This window comes from Bactrocera oleae, chromosome 3 (genome assembly GCF_042242935.1).
Source record: "Bactrocera oleae isolate idBacOlea1 chromosome 3, idBacOlea1, whole genome shotgun sequence".
NCBI lineage: Eukaryota > Metazoa > Arthropoda > Insecta > Diptera > Tephritidae > Bactrocera > Bactrocera oleae.
In genome coordinates this window covers 44,395,074-44,413,386 of record NC_091537.1, presented here as the reverse complement: position 1 = coordinate 44,413,386, position 18,313 = coordinate 44,395,074, and the positions used below count along the sequence as shown (strand labels likewise).

The following is an 18,313-nucleotide window of genomic DNA, read 5'->3' as shown; positions in this document are numbered from 1 at the left end:
CAAAAACCAGCAGGAAAGATGCTTTCGCAGGTGGCCCAAGAACCGTTTGCCACAGTTTGCAGTGATTTCACCCCTTACCACGATCTACGCATGGTAATACTATGTTATTAGTATTCTTCGACCGTTTCAGCAAGTGGGTTGAATTGGTCCCTATGAGGCGCGCTACAGCAGAAGGACTTCATCAAGCGTTTAGAGAACGAATCCTCGCAAGATTTGGCGTCCCGAAAATTCTTATTTCGGGCAACAGCGTTCAATTTACTAGTACGCTATGGCAACACTACCTAAAGAAACTAGGAGTATGCCAGCATTCACCACAACTTCACCCCTCAAGAGAATTCGACGGAACCGGCATTCCTCGTACAAGGACGAGAGCCGCGACTGCCTAAGGCTCTCTTCGACGAGGTTAATATCGGCGCAGGTATGACACCCATAACGGCTGAAGAAAAGTCCAATAGGATGCAGGAAGCCTTCAAAATTGTTTGGTAAAATATGGAGAGGGCGACAACGGATCAAGCCCGTCATTATAACCTTAGACGCAGAAAATGGACCCCCGCGATCGGAGAATTAGTCCTCGCGAAAGAGCATCACCTCTCTAAAGCCACTGAGGGTTTCGCCGCAAAGTTAGCCCCGAAATACGATAGCTCTTATCAAATTCTCAGATATATCTCACCAGTAATCGTCCAACTTCGAAAAATTGACGGTGGAAAGAAGAAAACGGTGAACATCAGTGAATTGAAACCATACCACACAGCCGTAACAGTTTAAAACAAAAAAAATAAAAATAAAATAATAATAATACTTAAATGAGCAAATTTGGGGACCAATCGAGACGGTCACATTCATTGGACCCGCGAGCTCTCAGCAAGACACAACATACAGGCCGTTTCAGGAGCAAAGTAAACTGCGAATATGACCAATGACGCAGAAATAGTAGAGTCACCGACTTTGTCACAACCATCCGCGGAGGTACAGCTTCCACCTGAAGGCATAAAAATATCCATTGCCGACGCAAATGGAACAGGACTAAAGGTCGGGCGGACATCGTCACCACAGGACCTAAAACGTAAGTCATCGTAAGTTGCTTAGCACCGCCAGAGCGCGACAGAGTAGAATACGCTATCGTATAAAGCTATTCAACGGAAGCGCGGAAAGGCGGATGACGTTACTGCGGTAAGGAGTGAATGTCGTAATTCCGCGTGATAGTGACGCGCTAACGGGCCACGTAAACCGCTACTCTGTCATAGCGCTATCATCGGGTGACGCCACTACAACGCGGAAGACACCATTTTGTAAATGGAAATTGAATAAAGTATGATTTGTAAGAAGAGCCCCAAATTTACAAATTTATTGTAACGAACCCTGGACACGGCGAGTATACCTCAGCAAATCACAAGAAGCAGGGGCAGTAAAAAGCTTCGCTACAATACATATACCCACATAGCAACATATAACGAATAAAAAGAGATAGAAAGGACAATATTCTCAAGAAACAAAAAAAAAAAAAAAGAATTTCTTACCTATATGCCAAATCTCACATCATATACATATTTACATATTTTGCACATAACATATACCTAAATATTTAGCAACTCATAATTTTGAGCGCTTGCAAATATATATTCTTATTATTCTTAGCATATTTTACCTACAAAAAAACAAGAGAAGAGAGAGAAAGGTAAAGGAAATCAAAAATTTTAAACATATACAATATACGTACATTATCTTACTCTCATACATACGTACATACCTATTTACTTTATATACCGAGAGTGCACTTTTACGAATCGTAGTGCACATACGATTACTTTGTTTCTAATTACGTTTATGCGCTCTTTCTTAACTGAGAAACAACGTCCGCTCGCTTATATACGTACTTATACAAGTACGGGACATATTATTATACCCTACTAGGGTACCACTAAAAGTTAAAGAACTTCAAAAAGCGCATTAAAAAAACAACATTTTAAACGGTTCGGTAGAGAAAAAACGAATTCTTAACAAAAAAAAAATAATTATTTATATTTCTATAAATAAAGAAATAACAATAATAAAAAATTGTAAACAATATTTTATACATTGCTTCTATACAATTTAATTTTATATATTCCAATGTGAAAATTGGCACATACTCGGCAATACCGTTTGTTGTTTGGCAAACAAAAAACAAGCAGGATTGCGTACAAAAATACAATTCTATAATATTCTTTATATTCAAAGTTCATATAGGCACAAATCCGGCAATACCTCTTGTTTCTTGGCAACCAAAAAACAAGTAGGATTGCATACATATGTATAAAGTACATTGACCTCTTATGTGAACTCTCATTGACGCATAATAATTCGCTTATAGGTATACCCTGTAACGCATACGAACACAAAAAAGATATAACAAAATAGATATTACAATTTTTGAATATTTATTGAAATAAACAATACAATCGAGAAAAATAATAAATAAATACCGTTACAACAGAACACGCTATCTTATTTAATCGGATTAAAAAAAAAAAATAAATAAAATAAACCGTTTTACTTATTCTCTTAATTATATAAAAGAGATTACGCGTTACAATTACGAATTTCGCTTGAATTTAATCAGTTTACACTGAGAGAAACCATTTCAATAATTGAACTTTTTTAAATGAACGCAGATGCTAAAGATTCTAAATCTACACAGCTATTAAAAGTACCAAAAATGATTTCGGGCGAAAAAGTCCATGTACACCTGCAGAAGCTACACGCTCAAAGCAAGGTGCTACAAAACAAAAAAGGGGGAAAGACATTACAATAAATTCATTGCTGAGAGTGACAGTTTAGTAAGATACTGCATTTGATTTTCATCTTCTCCGATTTAAGATAATTCTGAATCGGCATAAGAAATCAAAAAGGAAAATCTCGACAATTTTTGGATATGTCTCCAAGCTTCATATGACGTCATAGTAGAATCTGACGAATCAGATCTACCAGAAAATTTCAAATCTTCGGCTTACGCAAAATACGAGAACTGCTTAGACCAATTCGAAGAAACTAAAGCAATGATTTCCGATCAGCTAAAGCTAATAAAAGCAATTGAATCTACTCCACATCAGCGAGTAGACCTGCCACAAGTACAAAGTCAAGAGGCAAGTTCAGGCATCCATCTCAAGGTGCCCGCATATGACACAGAAATATTTCTTGGTGGTTATGAACAATGGCCGTCCTTCCGGGACATGTTTACAGCCGTTTACATGAACCACCCAAATTATCAATGCACAAAAATTGTATCACCTCCGATACAAAACAGAAGGTCAAACAGGCGTGATAGTAAGACAGTTCGCACTAAATGACGATATTTTCAATTTGGCTGGGCTCTTAAATCTACAAGTAGATATAAAAATGAGATATTATTGGTCGATAAGCAAGTAACGATACTAATGAACTTGCCTAAGATTCGAAAGGAAACAAGTGAAGAGTTTATAAAACTGCAATCCACTGTTTCTAATTGCTTGTCGGTTCTATCGACACAAAATATTCCCACAGACAGCTGGGACCCAATACTGGTAAATATATGCACCGCCGCTTTACCAGAAAAATCGTTACTTTTGTGGGAGCAATCGCTCTCATCTCGAAAAAAATGCCCAACGTGGCAACAGATGAAAGACTTTTTAATAGCCCAATACGAAATCGCAGAAAAGGTAGATAAAAAAATGGTCTGAACGAAAACCGTTCAACACGACCTAAATAGAAGCTTCCACAGACCACAAGCCAGTAGCAACAACAATTTAAATAGAAATCAAACGTTCATATCCGAACAGTACAAACAAACGTCATGCGAACTATGTACAGGGGGGAAAAAGCTCAAATCTTGCTATTTCAAAAATTGAATACTATCGACCGAAACAATTTTGTAAAAACAAAGAGACGCATACACTTAAAGAGTGCGAAAGCAAATTTAATTGCGTTTATTGTCATAAACAACATCATTCTATGCTTCATTATAACAATTTTTCCAGCTCACAACCAAACAGCGCAAATATGAAAAGAGCCACGGGTTTAGTTGCAACAGCAAATCCAGATCAAAGGCATTAAAAACTCACACGCTACACAGCGAAAACCAAAGTACTACTACCCACAGAAGTCGACCCCATCGAACACCGAGGAGAACTGTTTAAACTTAGAGCCTTAATAGACCAAGGATCACAACGATCTTTCACAGCGTCTAGGGCACAAAATAGGCTACAACTGCCAACAAAACAAGCCAACTTTGAAATTACAGGAATGGGTGGAAGAGTAGTTCAAAACTCTAATAAAATCTGCCCCATTACCCTAATTCCCCCAAAGCGGATAAGAGAATTTAAGCAGAAGCTATAGTTTTACCGCAATTAAAAAATATGCAAATATGCTTTCAAGCTATCATATAAATAGCAAACATTGGGAAAAGGTTTCACACCTTAAATTAGCAAATCCCAACTGCAACACCCCTGCTCAAATAGACATGCTATTAGGCAGCGATCTCATACCTCAGACAAACACACTATTGGCACAACATACCATTTCGGTTGGAGCCTAAGTAGACTAGTTACAGAATCAGTTACCACCATGACCACTCAAGTTGAGGAAATCTCAAATGAATACCTCAATTCACAATTGAAAAAATTTAGAGACCATAAGACAAGCGACGACGGTGGCGCCACAATGCAACTGTTGGTGGAAGCGAGTAAGGGAAGTACGCATAAACCCCGAGAAGTACGCGGACAACATGGAAAAGGATGGTCATCTCTATCGCCACATTGTGTCGATCCCAGGATGAAGAGGCTGTACCCAGGAAGCTATGTGTATCTAAACCCCTCCGCCTAAGAATACTGCAAGAGAACTACGATATACCTAGCGCCGGACATATGGGTATACCCCGGACAGTAACCCGCCAGGGATGTTCCGCGACATTAGCCCTTACATACGCCAGTGTGAGTCTCGCCAGAAATACAAGGAAGGACAGCAAAAACCAGCAGGGAAGATGCTTTCGCAGGTGGCACAAAAACCGTTTGCCACAGTTTGCACTGACTTCATGGGGCCCTTACCGCGATCCACGCATGGTAATACTATGTTACTAGTCTTCTTCGACCGCTTCAGCAAGTGGGTAGAATTGGTCCCCATGAGGCGCGCTACAGCAGAAGGACTTCATCGTGCATTTAGAGAACGAATTCTCGCAAGATTTGGCGTCCCGAAAACTCTTATTTCGGGCAACAGCGTTCAATTTACTAGTACGCTATGGCAACACTACCTAAAGAAACTAGGAGTACGCCAGCAATTCACCGCACCTTAAGTACCTCAAGAGAATCCGACGGAACGAGTCTCTTCGGAAAACTAAACGAACTCTAGCACAACTCAGTAGAGCCTGATACCAGCGATTGGACGATTTTCTTCCAGAGATAGGAGTGTGAGAACTAAATATCCATACGGAATTTAGCCCACACAACGTATGAAAACGCACCCTGTTAAACAAATACAACATAGCAAGGGTATACAAGAAGAAGGAAAACGAAACATAGCAAGCGCTTATACACGATACGATAAAACTACGCCACGTAAACCACACAACAAGTATTGGGCTGCAATGGAAAAACAACGCCACTTCTAGCAACACACGCAGTCCTAAAGCAACATGTTGCGAAAGTGCGAACAAGCAACACACGGCTTGGCGGAAAGCAAGCAGGCCCATCCGCAGGCAATCAGCACAGGACTGTAACAGCGATCACACGCGTGACACTAGACTCAGCAGTGAGTCGATCCTCTGGCTAGTCTTAGTGTCTTAAGTTGTGAACGCCGTTCGTTAAGGGTGGGCTCGGTAGTGAGTTGATCCTCTGACCGACTCAACCCTTAACTTTCGGTCGCCAGCACGTTATTTTTAAACAGCTATACACGAGCGCCGGCAGAAACATCAACGTCCGAGCGGCAACGCATGCAGCAAGACAACATCATTTAAGCCTACACGAGCGCCGACAGAAACATCCGGGCATCGTCGTCGTAGCACACACGAGCGCCAATTCACGCAGAGATAGAATCGCCGTCCAAGCCATCAACACCACAGGACGCAAACGTAAGTCATCCTAAGTCGCTTAGCACCCCCAGAGCGCGGCAGAGTAGAATACGCTATCGTATAGTAGATATTCAAAGGGAGTGCGGAGAGGCGGTAAGGAGTGGATGCCTCGCAGTGAGTCGATCCTCTACCAGTCATTTCACTCTTAACCGTACGAAGGCTGGAAGTCACGCGTGAAATGGGTAGTGAGTCGATCTTCTGACCTGCTTCACGCTTAGCATCTCGGCCGCTTCCACTGCCCTCCGTAATTCTAAGTGATAGTGACGCGCTAACGGGCCACGCAAACCGCTACTCTGCCATAGCGCTATCTTCGGGTGACGCCACTACAACGCGGAAGACACCATTGTGTACAGTAAAGTAAAAGAGAAATGGTGGATGTATGGTAATTTTTTAATAAAATATGATTTGTAAAAGACCCCATCGTTTACAAATTTATTGTAACGAACCCTGTTTACGGCGAGTATACCTCAGCAAATCACAAGAAGCAGGGACAGCAAAAAAAATCTTCGTTTCGACATTTCATAAAGTAATATTTATTCGGATATATTTATGCTTCAAATACACAAGATTATCTTATGTTTCACTTTGATATTGAATGAAAGTAATGAGCTACAGAATTCAACAAAACTCGATACATTCAATGTAGAAATAGAACGGACAGGGATAGGTGGTATTTTTGTTCCGTTTATTGATAAATTTTTTTTTTTTTTTCAGTTTCTATGGCCAAGACGGCCGGGACGCTTAACTCGATATCCAGACTGTCCCGACAAAACCGGGACGAATGGTCAGCTAAGGCTAAACCCTCTTAATTTGCATATTCTGACTCACTGTGTGGTTTGCAGTTTCATCAAGGTGTCGGGCCATACTTCTTTTTATAAAATGGTGTAACAGTAACTGTCAATGTTTCATTCGTTATTTAAAGATGCTAAATAAGTTTTTTACACAGAACTGCGCCGAAGACGTATTCCTTTCAAAAGCGGTCGGTTATTGCGGAGATCCAACGAAAATTTTAAAACAAATTAATATCTAGAAACTCCACTTTCCGCTGGCACCCAAGGCCACCTGACCTGACTGCACCAGACTTTTTTTATGGGGTTATGTCAAGCAAGAGGTGCATAAAACAAATCCCAGAAAACTGACTGAGCTGAGGCAGTCCATTAAATCAATAATTGAGGCAATCCCGACTTCAACCTTTCACGCCCCAATAAAAACTGTCTGACTAAGCATGGAGGTCATTTGAAAAGTAACAAATTATGTAATATAAATTAAAATCAATTAGCTATACAATAAAAAAATAAATGCATTACCCATTGATCAAAAATAAAAATGGTATTACGGTTTGCTTTTGTAGCACGATTCGTGAGCCACCATGTAGAAGACCCAGCGAAGGCAAAGTATTCAGAGAAGCGACGCGCTGCCATTCCATTGATTGTGCGAAAGCTGTCTTGCTAAACTTTAAGTTGGAAGTGCCAGCAGTGGCAACTAAGAAATAAAGGTCATCTGAAGAGCCTGAGCCATCAGCCAAATGACTAAAGACTAAGAACGGGACGTTCGCAAAATCATTTGCTGATGTGGCCCGGAACCACATTATTATTGGTGTGCTGGATGATGGAGATCCCAAAGAAAAAATCCCTAGAGCCTAGAGAATGGAAATGAGGCGAGTGTGGCGTTGGAAGTGGTATTAAGCAATCTCGGTCCAACCGTCATGTACGGATGTCGGATGGAACTAGGGCCAAACTAAGCCGATAGTTGTTACGACGAGAGATCGGTCCAGCTACATAAGGCCGCAATAGTCAAGGTAGGCGAGGTCTACCTCGGAGCCAGGCTAGTAGCGGTAGACAAGAAGGATATACCATCACGACTAAACGCTAGGATATGGATCCCGGCTATAGTAATCAAGATATCACAGCAGTAACCTGGGAGACGAGCAGCAGCAAATACCGGCTGGCATACATGCCGTATAATGAAGTAGAGGTACCATCGCAGCTGTTGAGCTAGTACGAGACGGTGAAGCATCCAGGTGATTGACTTTACTTGGTTGCGACTCCAATGCACACCACACGTTATAGGATAGCATGGATATCAGCGAAAGAGGTGAGTTTGCTTTTTAACTACCTACTTGGTACTAGGCTGTTATGTAATATGCTAACATTTATAACGAGAAACCGGAGAAGTATTAGTATTAGATGTTACACTCATGTCGGAATAATTGAATTAACCCAATGGAGAGTTTTTTAACTGCACTCCTTTTCGCACTACCGCTGCATTGAATGCATAATTGAAGAGAATTGGCAGATGCACCTGCAGGAGCTAAAAAAGCGTGTTCCTATGATTCCGTCTTTTCAACAAAGAAACAAAGGGGTCCTAGACATCCTTGTTAAACAGCTCACAGATTCTTGTCAACTATCACTAGAGGTTGCTTGTCCAATTACACGTAGTAAGAGAATAATTAGTCCCCCTCGTTGTCTCCCGTACTTAAGAACTTACAGAAAGATTGCAGTAAGCAATTTAATTTAGCCAAATTATCCCAAGAAGAAGAGAAGGGGGATAACTATTACAACCTTTTAATAACATATAAAAACGAGGCACGGAAAGCAAATAGGAATTCTTGGAAATATTTTTGTAATGATATGAAGAATAACACAATGTTGGTGGATCTGGAAAAGAAAGGGGTACATGTTGTGGCCGACGGTGACGATGTGGCAGTTTCGGTAAGTGAAAAATTCCCGAAAACCCTCGCTATACTTATGCAGACAATATATTAATCGATAGGCCGTATCATGCGGACAGAACCTGAATGCTAGCAAGAAGGAGCTAGTACTCTTTACTAAAAACACAGTATTCTAGAAATCGTGCCGCCCTTAAGAAATGGTATTAGGCTAGCGATACAGCTACAGCACTTTACGCCTGCAAAAGGTTGGTGGGGATGAAGATTGAAGCCTCGGGTAGCCCACTGGCTCTACACAGCAGTTGTAAGACCGATTATGACTTATGGTATATTGGTGTGATGGCCAATAACGGAAAAGAAATACGCGGTAAAACGTATGGAAAGTATACAAACAGAGCTCAGTGGAGCTCTCCGAACAACGAATTGTAAGCAAGTGGCAACGGACTCAGCTATTAGACTGAGGTAATCCTCTCTACTATTCGCCAGTAGCAATTCGATGATTTATAGAAAGTTCCCGTTCCTTCCCATTACTAAATATTTTTGAAATCCAAGAGAGTTGAATTTAAAGGACGAGGTGGACAAGGTCGCAGGGATGAGCATCTATATGGATGGTTCAAACTAGATAACCGAGTGGGCGGCGGTGTCTTCTCTGCTAAACTAAATGCCAAAATCTCTTTCCGTCATCCAGACCACTGTAGTGTCTTCCAAGTCCACCAACAAGTCTAAATTAGTGAAATAATGCCTAGAGCTATAAGTGGATCTAACATCCGATTTCACGATAAACCTGCAATGGGCTCCAGGACATAGTGATATTCACGGGAACTGTGTAGCAGATGAACTAGCCAGAACAGGCACCACCCTAAAAATAGAGTCCGGAAAAAAAGGAATATATATTCCTCTGAGTATTTGTAGATATAGCAGATAGCGTAGATGTCAACGACAGAGGTGAGACTGTAGAGACCTACAATTGCCTACTAGATACTAAGCTACTATCGTGTAATAAGGGAAGAACGCCAAAGTTTATTACATGACACCGATAAGGAGTACTGGATATCACACTTGTGTCGGAAGTACTATTTGTAGGGTAACCCAAAGGAGAGTCCTCAAAGAACATTCCTTTTCAGATCACCAATATATTGAATGTATAATAGAGGGAAGGGCCGATAGAGGCAGTAACTTCTGGCAGGGGCACATGTAAGAGCTAGAAAAACGTATCCCTATGATCCCATTTCAGCCCAATAGTAAGGAGGATCTTGACTGGTGGTCTCCCAAACTTAAAAGGTTACAGAAAGAATGCAGAAAGCAGTTCAATTTCGCTAAGCAATCCCAAGGCGAGTCAGACTGGGATTAATATTACAACCTTAGGTCATACAAAAAGGAAGTTAGGAGAGCAAAAATTAGTTCTTGGGAATTTTTTTGTAATGATATCGAGAACACAGCGGAAGCGTTTCGACTTAGAAAAATTATGGCACAATCGGTGCATAGTATCGGTTATCTTCAGAAGCCAAACCGCAGTTGGACGGTACCCCGTGAAGAGTCACTTGGACTACTAATGGATGCCCACTTCCCAGGTAGCTCTGAAAGCCATACTGTAGAATATGCTCAAGACAGTGGAGCAGAAATAGATTCGTACGCTGGGCAATAAATAGCTTCAAGCCCGTCAAGTCGCCGGCACCAGACGGTCCGTTCCCAATTACAGCAGTCGCAGAATTACATAGTGGATTGGGTAGTTACCATTTTTAAGGGGGCGCTGCAATTAAACTATATCCCTTCGCTTTGAAGGGAAGTCAAGGTAACTTACATACCTAAGGCAGGCAAAAGCTCGCATACAAGTCCAAAAGACTTCAGACCAGTTAGCCTCTCCTCATTCATTTTAAAAACGTTGTAAAGGCTAATAGAACTGCATATTAGAAAGAAACTAAAACCAGAAAATTTGGTAGATTCGCGTATTCTAAAGTAAAATTCACAGAAACTGTGCTAAGCTCTGTCCAAAAGGGTACACCTCAAGGAGGCATGTTATCCCCACTTCTCTGGATCCTGACAATGAATAAGTTGCTGTTGTATCTAGAAATGAAGGGGGTACATGTTGTAGCCTACACTGTCGATGTGGCGGTTTCGGTTAGAGGTAAATTCCCAAATACTCTCGCAAACCTAATGCAAACGATTTTTGACGAAATAAATCGTTGGGCTGTATCGTGCGGACTAAACCTAAATGCTGGCAAGACAGAGCTAGTATTGTTCACCAGGAAACATAATACTCCAGTCGTGACGACGCCAGTATTAAATGGCAGCAGACAAAGTATTGTCCCTGGTAACTGTAAAGCAGATGAACTAGCCAGAACAGGTACCACTTTACAATTAACCCCTGAAAAAGAGGGAATTTTTATGCCTCTGGCAACTTGCAAACACTTAATCAGCGAACATGCTACAAATCTAGCTGAATCTCGCCTTGAAGACGTATCGAAAGTTGCTAATATAAAACTATTTGTACTGATGAGCTTCATCAGAAGCACAGGTTATTTCAGAGAGGAGGCGATAGAGTGAGGGAACGTTAGTCCCTGGTATCACAATGGGCCTCCTATAGGCCTAGGTGCGTCGTTAGACAGCCACTCTACCTACCTACCTATGACATTCAATATGTGTTAATAAAATATCGAAATTGATTGTAAGCCATCCACGATTTCGTTGAACAATGAATGCTACAATCCTTCGCAACAATTTTTAAATAAATTTTTGCCAACACCTGAATGTATTTCCCCGGTTTTGATCTTTGCAAGTTGCAAGTGTATAAAATGTACGGTTGCACCTGAATTTAGCCTTCCTTACTTGTTTCATTATAAAGTTCAGCCAACATCTGAAGGTATTTTCCCTGTTTTGATCCTCGCATATTGCGAGAGTGTAAAATGTTCAATTATACCCAAATTTAGCCTTTCCTGACTTACTTTTTTTAGTTTCTTTTTAAAGCAGACAAATTTTTCCGAAATTTTCAGTTTTATATATTACTAGCGACCTGCCTCGGCTTTGCACGTGTGCAATGCTGATACTAAAATACTACAGAAAAACTGTGAACGTTGTGTATAAAAACATAGCGGCCGCTCCGGCTTCGCAGGGGTATAAAATATAAAGCCTATGTCACTCACTTAACAAATGATTAAAATCGATCCCGAAGCCTGTGGCCCACTTTGTGTTAACATCACTTTGTGCTAGCATCCCTGGAAATAGCCTGTTCCCACGTGAAGATGACGAAACCCTCATATTATATACATGTAGCCAAAGGTTGGATCTTTTCAAGGAAGCATTTATTTCGTCAGCACGTGTTGCTCGAGTCACAACCGGTAGGATTTGACGGAAATCACCTGAGAACAGAATTGTAGATTCACCCATAGGTGAATTTTTTGTTGTGGAAACCGCGCATTATCCTATCCAGTGCTTCCACAGAAATCTTGTTTGACATGGTAGCTTCGCCCCAGACTATTAATGAGCAGTTACGCATCAATTTTCCTGTATTGCTCCATTTAGAAACACTACAGACGCTGTTATTATCATTGGTTGCGATTTTCAGCGGGAGCTTGAATGTAGAGTGTGCGGTTCGGCCTCCTTCCAAAAGCGTAGTGGCAATTCAGGTTGACGCAACAGCTAACGCAATTTTTCCGGTAGATTTCACTGTTTTTAAAAGCAGATTGATTAAAAAAGTTTTTCTTGTACCTCCGGGGTACCATCAAAGAAAAGAAATTTCCCTTCACTTTTCCGTTCTCCTTCGTTCGTTTTCTTACTTTCTTATACTTGATTTCATAACAAAATTTAGATAATTTTGAACGCCATCAGATTTGTTTTGAATTGAATTAGTTATGATTGAGCTGATTTGTGGTTCGTTTCTGTGAGGAACTTTCTTCCGAATGTATATAAAAAAAAGAAAAAAAAACTTGAACAGGGTGTATTAAGTTTGCCACGAAGTTTGTAAGACCTAGAAAGAAATGTCCGAGACCGTATAAAGTATATATATAAATGATCAGAGTGAGGAGTTTAGTCTAATTAGTCATGTCCGTCTATCTAGTCCCTGACAAGATGGTTTCTTGAAATTTGACATGCATTATTGTTCAAGATAATGCTACGATCAACATTACATTATATTATTGTTCATTTAGCATAAAGTTGCTGATCTGACATAAATTACAAGACAGCGCAATCTTCGAACATATTGTTCAAATCGAACTCGCATGTAGCTGACTGATCAAAATCAATATAAATATCATCATATATTGTTTCCATACTAAAAAAGATTAATTCGACTGAAAAGGTTTATGGTTATGCTGGGTAGAAAGAATTATAAGAAATGCATCTGTAAAGGATATTTGTTTAAATGAGCTAAGCCTCCCCCTATATACCCACGACCCGTTAAAAACTTGCGCGCCCTAATTTAACACATCACATCTAGAACCCTCAAGGCATTTCAGCCCACAAGACGACACCACCAATTTGAGAACACCACACACATTGGATCATCGTTTCTTCAATCGTTGATCCACGGGATTGAGCACTACATCACAACAGTTTGATAATAAACAATGCGAAGGTACAACCACCCACGAACCAAACTTTTTTGCCTGGAAAGGACGACCGGGAGTGGTAAGAAGGTAACCGTAGCCATGCAAATACAAATGGCCGACGGTACCACCAGCAAGATTTACGACGCCGTAAAGACCAACATCGAACACGGACAGTCATCGCTCCAAGTAGTATTACATGTTATGCCCGGTGCGATTGATGACGTCATAGTCGGATTATATACACTGGGGAGCATGGGAGTTAAGATATCCTGCGGAGATCACCAGGTAGTGCTGACAACGCCAGATGATCAGCATTCAGCGGCCTTCTACACCATGCCATCAGAAAAAGAAGACAATGCAACCCCTACTACACCAAATAGCCGACTACTAAAACCCAGTAGGACGAAGCGCAACAAAGGACGTAAGCTAAAGTGCAGGAGGATTAATAGAGTCGAGCCTAGATCGACCACCGACCAGAGAAATGAAGCGACCCGCATACGCGACTTTTTAGCGGCGGAGCTTCAAAAATTCGAAACCATGAGTGGAGGACGACAGTGGCGGAGCATAAAATTATAATGACCGACAACCGCCCCATAAAGCAACGATATTTTCCACGAAATCCAGTGATGCACACTGTTATCAACGATGAGATCGATGAGCTGCTATCGAAGGGATGCATCGAACCGTATCACATCCCACACAGCGCGCCGATTGTATTGGCCCGGAAGAAAAACGGTAAGTGGCGTTTATGCGTGGATTATCGGTAACTCAACGCCCGATTAGTACCCGACGCATACCCCTTACCTAGGATACAACACATATTAGACAAGTTACGACAAGTAAGGTATATTAGTAGTCGGGATCTCAAGAACAGCTACTGGCAGATACCTTTAGAGCAAGGCAGCCGCCCATACACAGCCTTCACCGTACCTGGGCGTGGCCTATTCCAATGGCGCGTCATGCCATTCGGCTTACATTCGGTACCTGCGACGTTCCAGAGGGTACTCGTCCAGGTCATAGGCCCTGAGATGGAATCACACGCCTTCGCCTACCTCGACGACATAATCTTGATAGCCTCTACATTCGAGGAACATATACAGAATCTACGAAAGTTACTGCAGAGACTACAACAGGCCAACCTTCGAATTAATCCTGAAAAATGCGAGTTTTTTAAGAAGGAACTTCGGTATTTAGGTCACGTGATCAGTGAAAAAGGCATCCACACCGACCCCGAGAAAGCAGCAGCAATCCAGGAGCAGAAGCCGCCAACTAACGTAAATGAAGTACGCCAATATCTTGGGATAATCTCCTGGTATCGCCGCTTTGTACCCGACTTCGCGACGATGAGCCAGCCGCTCCCAGCTTTATTAAAGAAAGGGAGACACTGGAAATGGGGAGCTAAACAACAAGAAGCGTTTGAAAGCATCAGCCAGACATTTACTGTGCAGACGGACGCTAGTAACATCGGCCTTGGTGCAGCACTGACATAGAAACTGGAAGGAGGTGAACGCGTAATAGCTTACGCTAGCCGCATATTAAATAAGGCGGAGAACAACTGTTCGGCAACCGAAAAGGAGTGCCTCACCATAGTTTGGGGAATCTGTAAAATGAGACCCTACCTAGAGGGATATACCAACTGGTGGTAGAAGCGAGTAGGGGAAGTACGCGCAAATCTCGAGAAGTTCGCGGACTACATGGAAAAGGATGGTCACCTCTATCGCCACATTCTATGTCGATCCCAATGAAGAGGCTGTACCTAAAACCCTTCCGCCTAAGAGTCCTGCAAGAGAACCACGATATACCCAGCGCCGAATAAATGGGTATACGCCGGACAGTAGCCCAAGTAGATAACCGATATTACTGGCCAGGGATGTTCCGCGACATTAGCCCTTACGTACGCCAGTGTAAGTCTTGCCAGAAATACAAGGAAGGACAGCAGAAACCAGCAGGGAAGATGCTTTCGCAGGTGGCACAAAAACCGTTTGCCACAGTTTGCACTGACTTCATGGGGCCCTTACCGCGATCCACGCATGGTAATACTATGTTACTAGTCTTCTTCGACCGCTTCAGTAAGTGGGTAGAATTAGTCCCCATGAGGCGCGCTACAGCAGAATGACTTCGTCGTGCATTTAAATAACGAGTTCTTGCAAGATTTGGCGTCCCGAAGATTCTTATTTCGGGCAACAGCGTTCAATTTACTAGTACGCTATGGCAACACTACCTAAAGAAACTAGGAGTACGCCAGCAATTCACCGCACCTTAAGTACCTCAAGAGAATCCGACGGAACGAGTCAATCGGAAAATTAAACGAACTCTAGCACAACTCAGTAGAGCCTGATACCAGCGATTGGACGATTTTCTTCCAGAGATAGGAGTGTGAGAACTAAATATCCATACGGAATTTAGCCCACACAACGTATGAAAACGCACCCTGTTAAACAAATACAACATAGCAAGGGTATACAAGAAGAAGGAAAACGAAACATAGCAAGCGCTTATACACGATACGATAAAACTACGCCACGTAAACCACACAACAAGTATTGGGCTGCAATGGAAAAACAACGCCACTTCTAGCAACACACGCAGTCCTAAAGCAACATGTTGCGAAAGTGCGAACAAGCAACACACGGCTTGGCGGAAAGCAAGCAGGCCCATCCGCAGGCAATCAGCACAGGACTGTAACAGCGATCACACGCGTGACACTAGACTCAGCAGTGAGTCGATCCTCTGGCTAGTCTTAGTGTCTTAAGTTGTGAACGCCGTTCGTTAAGGGTAGGCTCGGTAGTGAGTTGATCCTCTGACCGACGCAATCCTTAACTTTCGGTCGCCAACACAGTCTCCTGTGGTTCGGGATTATTTTTAAACGGCTATACACGAGCGCCGGCAGAAACACCAACATCCGAGCGTCAACGCATGCAGCAAGACATCGTCCTCTAAGTCTACATGCCAACTGGATTGGTGGACAACGCAACCCCAACTACACCAAATAGCGACTACTAAAACCCGGAAGGACGAAGTGCAATAAAACACGTAAACTAAAGTGCAGGAGGATTAATAGAGTCGAGCCTAGATCGACCACCAACCAGAGAAACGAAGCGGCCCACATACGGGACTTTTTACCGGAGGAGCTTTAAAAATTCGAAACCATAAGTGGAGCGACTATGACCGACAACCGCCCCATCATGAAACGATATTTCCCACGAAATCCAGCGATGCAAGCTATTATTAATGACGAGATCGATGAGCTGCTATCGAAGGGATGTATCGAACCGTCTCACAGCCCACACAGCGCGCCGATTGTATTGGCCCGGAAGAAGAACGGTAAGTGGCGTTTATGCGTGGATTATTGGACACTCAACGCCCGATCAGTACCCGACGCATACCCCTTACCTAGGATACAACACATATTAGACAAGTTACGACAAGTAAGGTATATTAGTAGTCTGGATCTCAAGAACGGCTACTGGCAGATACCTTTAGAGCCAGGCAGCCGCACCTACACAGCCTTTACCGTACCTGGGCGTGGCCTATTCCAATGGCGCGTCATGCCATTCTGTTTACATTCGGCACCTGCCACGTTCCAGAGGGTACTCGACCAGGTCAAAGGCCCTGAGATGGAACCACACGCCTTCACCTACCTCGACGACATAATCGTGATAGGCTCTACATTCGAGGAACATATACAGAATCTACGAAAGGTAAATGAAAAATGCGAGTTTTTTAAGAAGGAACTTCGGTATTTAGGTCACGTGATCAGTGACAAAGGCATCCACACCGACCCCGAGAAAGTAGCAGCAATCCTGGAGCTGAAGCCGCCAACTAACGTAAATGAAATACGCCAATATCTTGGGATAACCTCCTGGTATCGCCGCTTTGTACCCGACTTCGCGACGATAAGCCAGCCGCTCACCGCTTTATTAAAGAAAGGGAGACACTGGAAATGGGGAGTTAAACAACAAGAAGCGTTTGAAAGCATCCTCGCGTCTGGATTTCAGCCAGACATTTACCTTGCAGACGGACGCTAGCAACATCGACCTTGGAAAATAAGACCCTACCGAGGGATATAGGTTCAAATTGGTAACGGATCATATGTCACAGAAGTGGCTGAATTCCATAGAAAGCCCCTCCGGTCGTTTAGAACGATGAGCTTTAGAATTACAGCAAAATACCTTCGACATCGAGTATCGCCAAGGGAAACTCAACCTAGTAGCGGACACACTGTCCCGGCGGTCACTAGAGACCATAAGACAAGCGACGACGGTGGCGCCACAATGCAACAGTTGGTGGAAGCGAGTAAGGGAAGTACGCGTAAACCCCGAGAAGTACGCGGACAACATGGAAAAGGATGGTCATCTCTATCGCCACATTGTGTCGATCCCAGGATGAAGAGGCTGTACCCAGGAAGCTATGTGTATCTAAACCCCTCCGCCTAAGAATACTGCAAGAGAACTACGATATACCTAGCGCCGGACATATGGGTATACCCCGGACAGTAACCCGCCAGGGATGTTCCGCGACATTAGCCCTTACATACGCCAGTGTGAGTCTCGCCAGAAATACAAGGAAGGACAGCAAAAACCAGCAGGAAAGATGCTTTCGCAGGTGGCCCAAGAACCGTTTGCCACAGTTTTCAGTGATTTCACCCCTTACCACGATCTACGCATGGTAATACTATGTTATTAGTATTCTTCGACCGTTTCAGCAAGTGGGTTGAATTGGTCCCTATGAGGCGCGCTACAGCAGAAGGACTTCATCAAGCGTTTAGAGAACGAATCCTCGCAAGATTTGGCGTCCCGAAAATTCTTATTTCGGGCAACAGCGTTCAATTTACTAGTACGCTATGGCAACACTACCTAAAGAAACTAGGAGTATGCCAGCATTCACCGCAACTTACACCCCTCAAGAGAATTCGACGGAACCGGCATTCCTCGTACAAGGACGAGAGCCGCGACTGCCTAAGGCTCTCTTCGACGAGGTTAATATCGGCGCAGGTATGACACCCATAACGGCTGAAGAAAA

At 42.8% G+C, this 18,313-nt stretch overlaps 1 long non-coding RNA gene across 3 annotated transcripts in view; it reads left to right on the top strand.

Annotated features, from left to right (window-relative positions):
* Positions 1 to 2,852: 2,852 nt before the first annotated feature.
* Positions 2,853 to 18,313, top strand: part of LOC138856146 (uncharacterized) — a 43,403-nt gene continuing 27,942 nt past the window's right edge. For 2 of the 3 annotated variants that reach the window (XR_011395206.1, XR_011395204.1), the window contains exons 1-3: positions 2,853 to 6,076; positions 6,791 to 6,966; positions 7,023 to 8,170. This is a non-coding gene — a long non-coding RNA (uncharacterized lncRNA). The remainder of the gene's footprint in view (positions 6,077 to 6,790; positions 6,967 to 7,022; positions 8,171 to 18,313) is intronic. The other variant, XR_011395205.1, reaches the window with a different exon arrangement.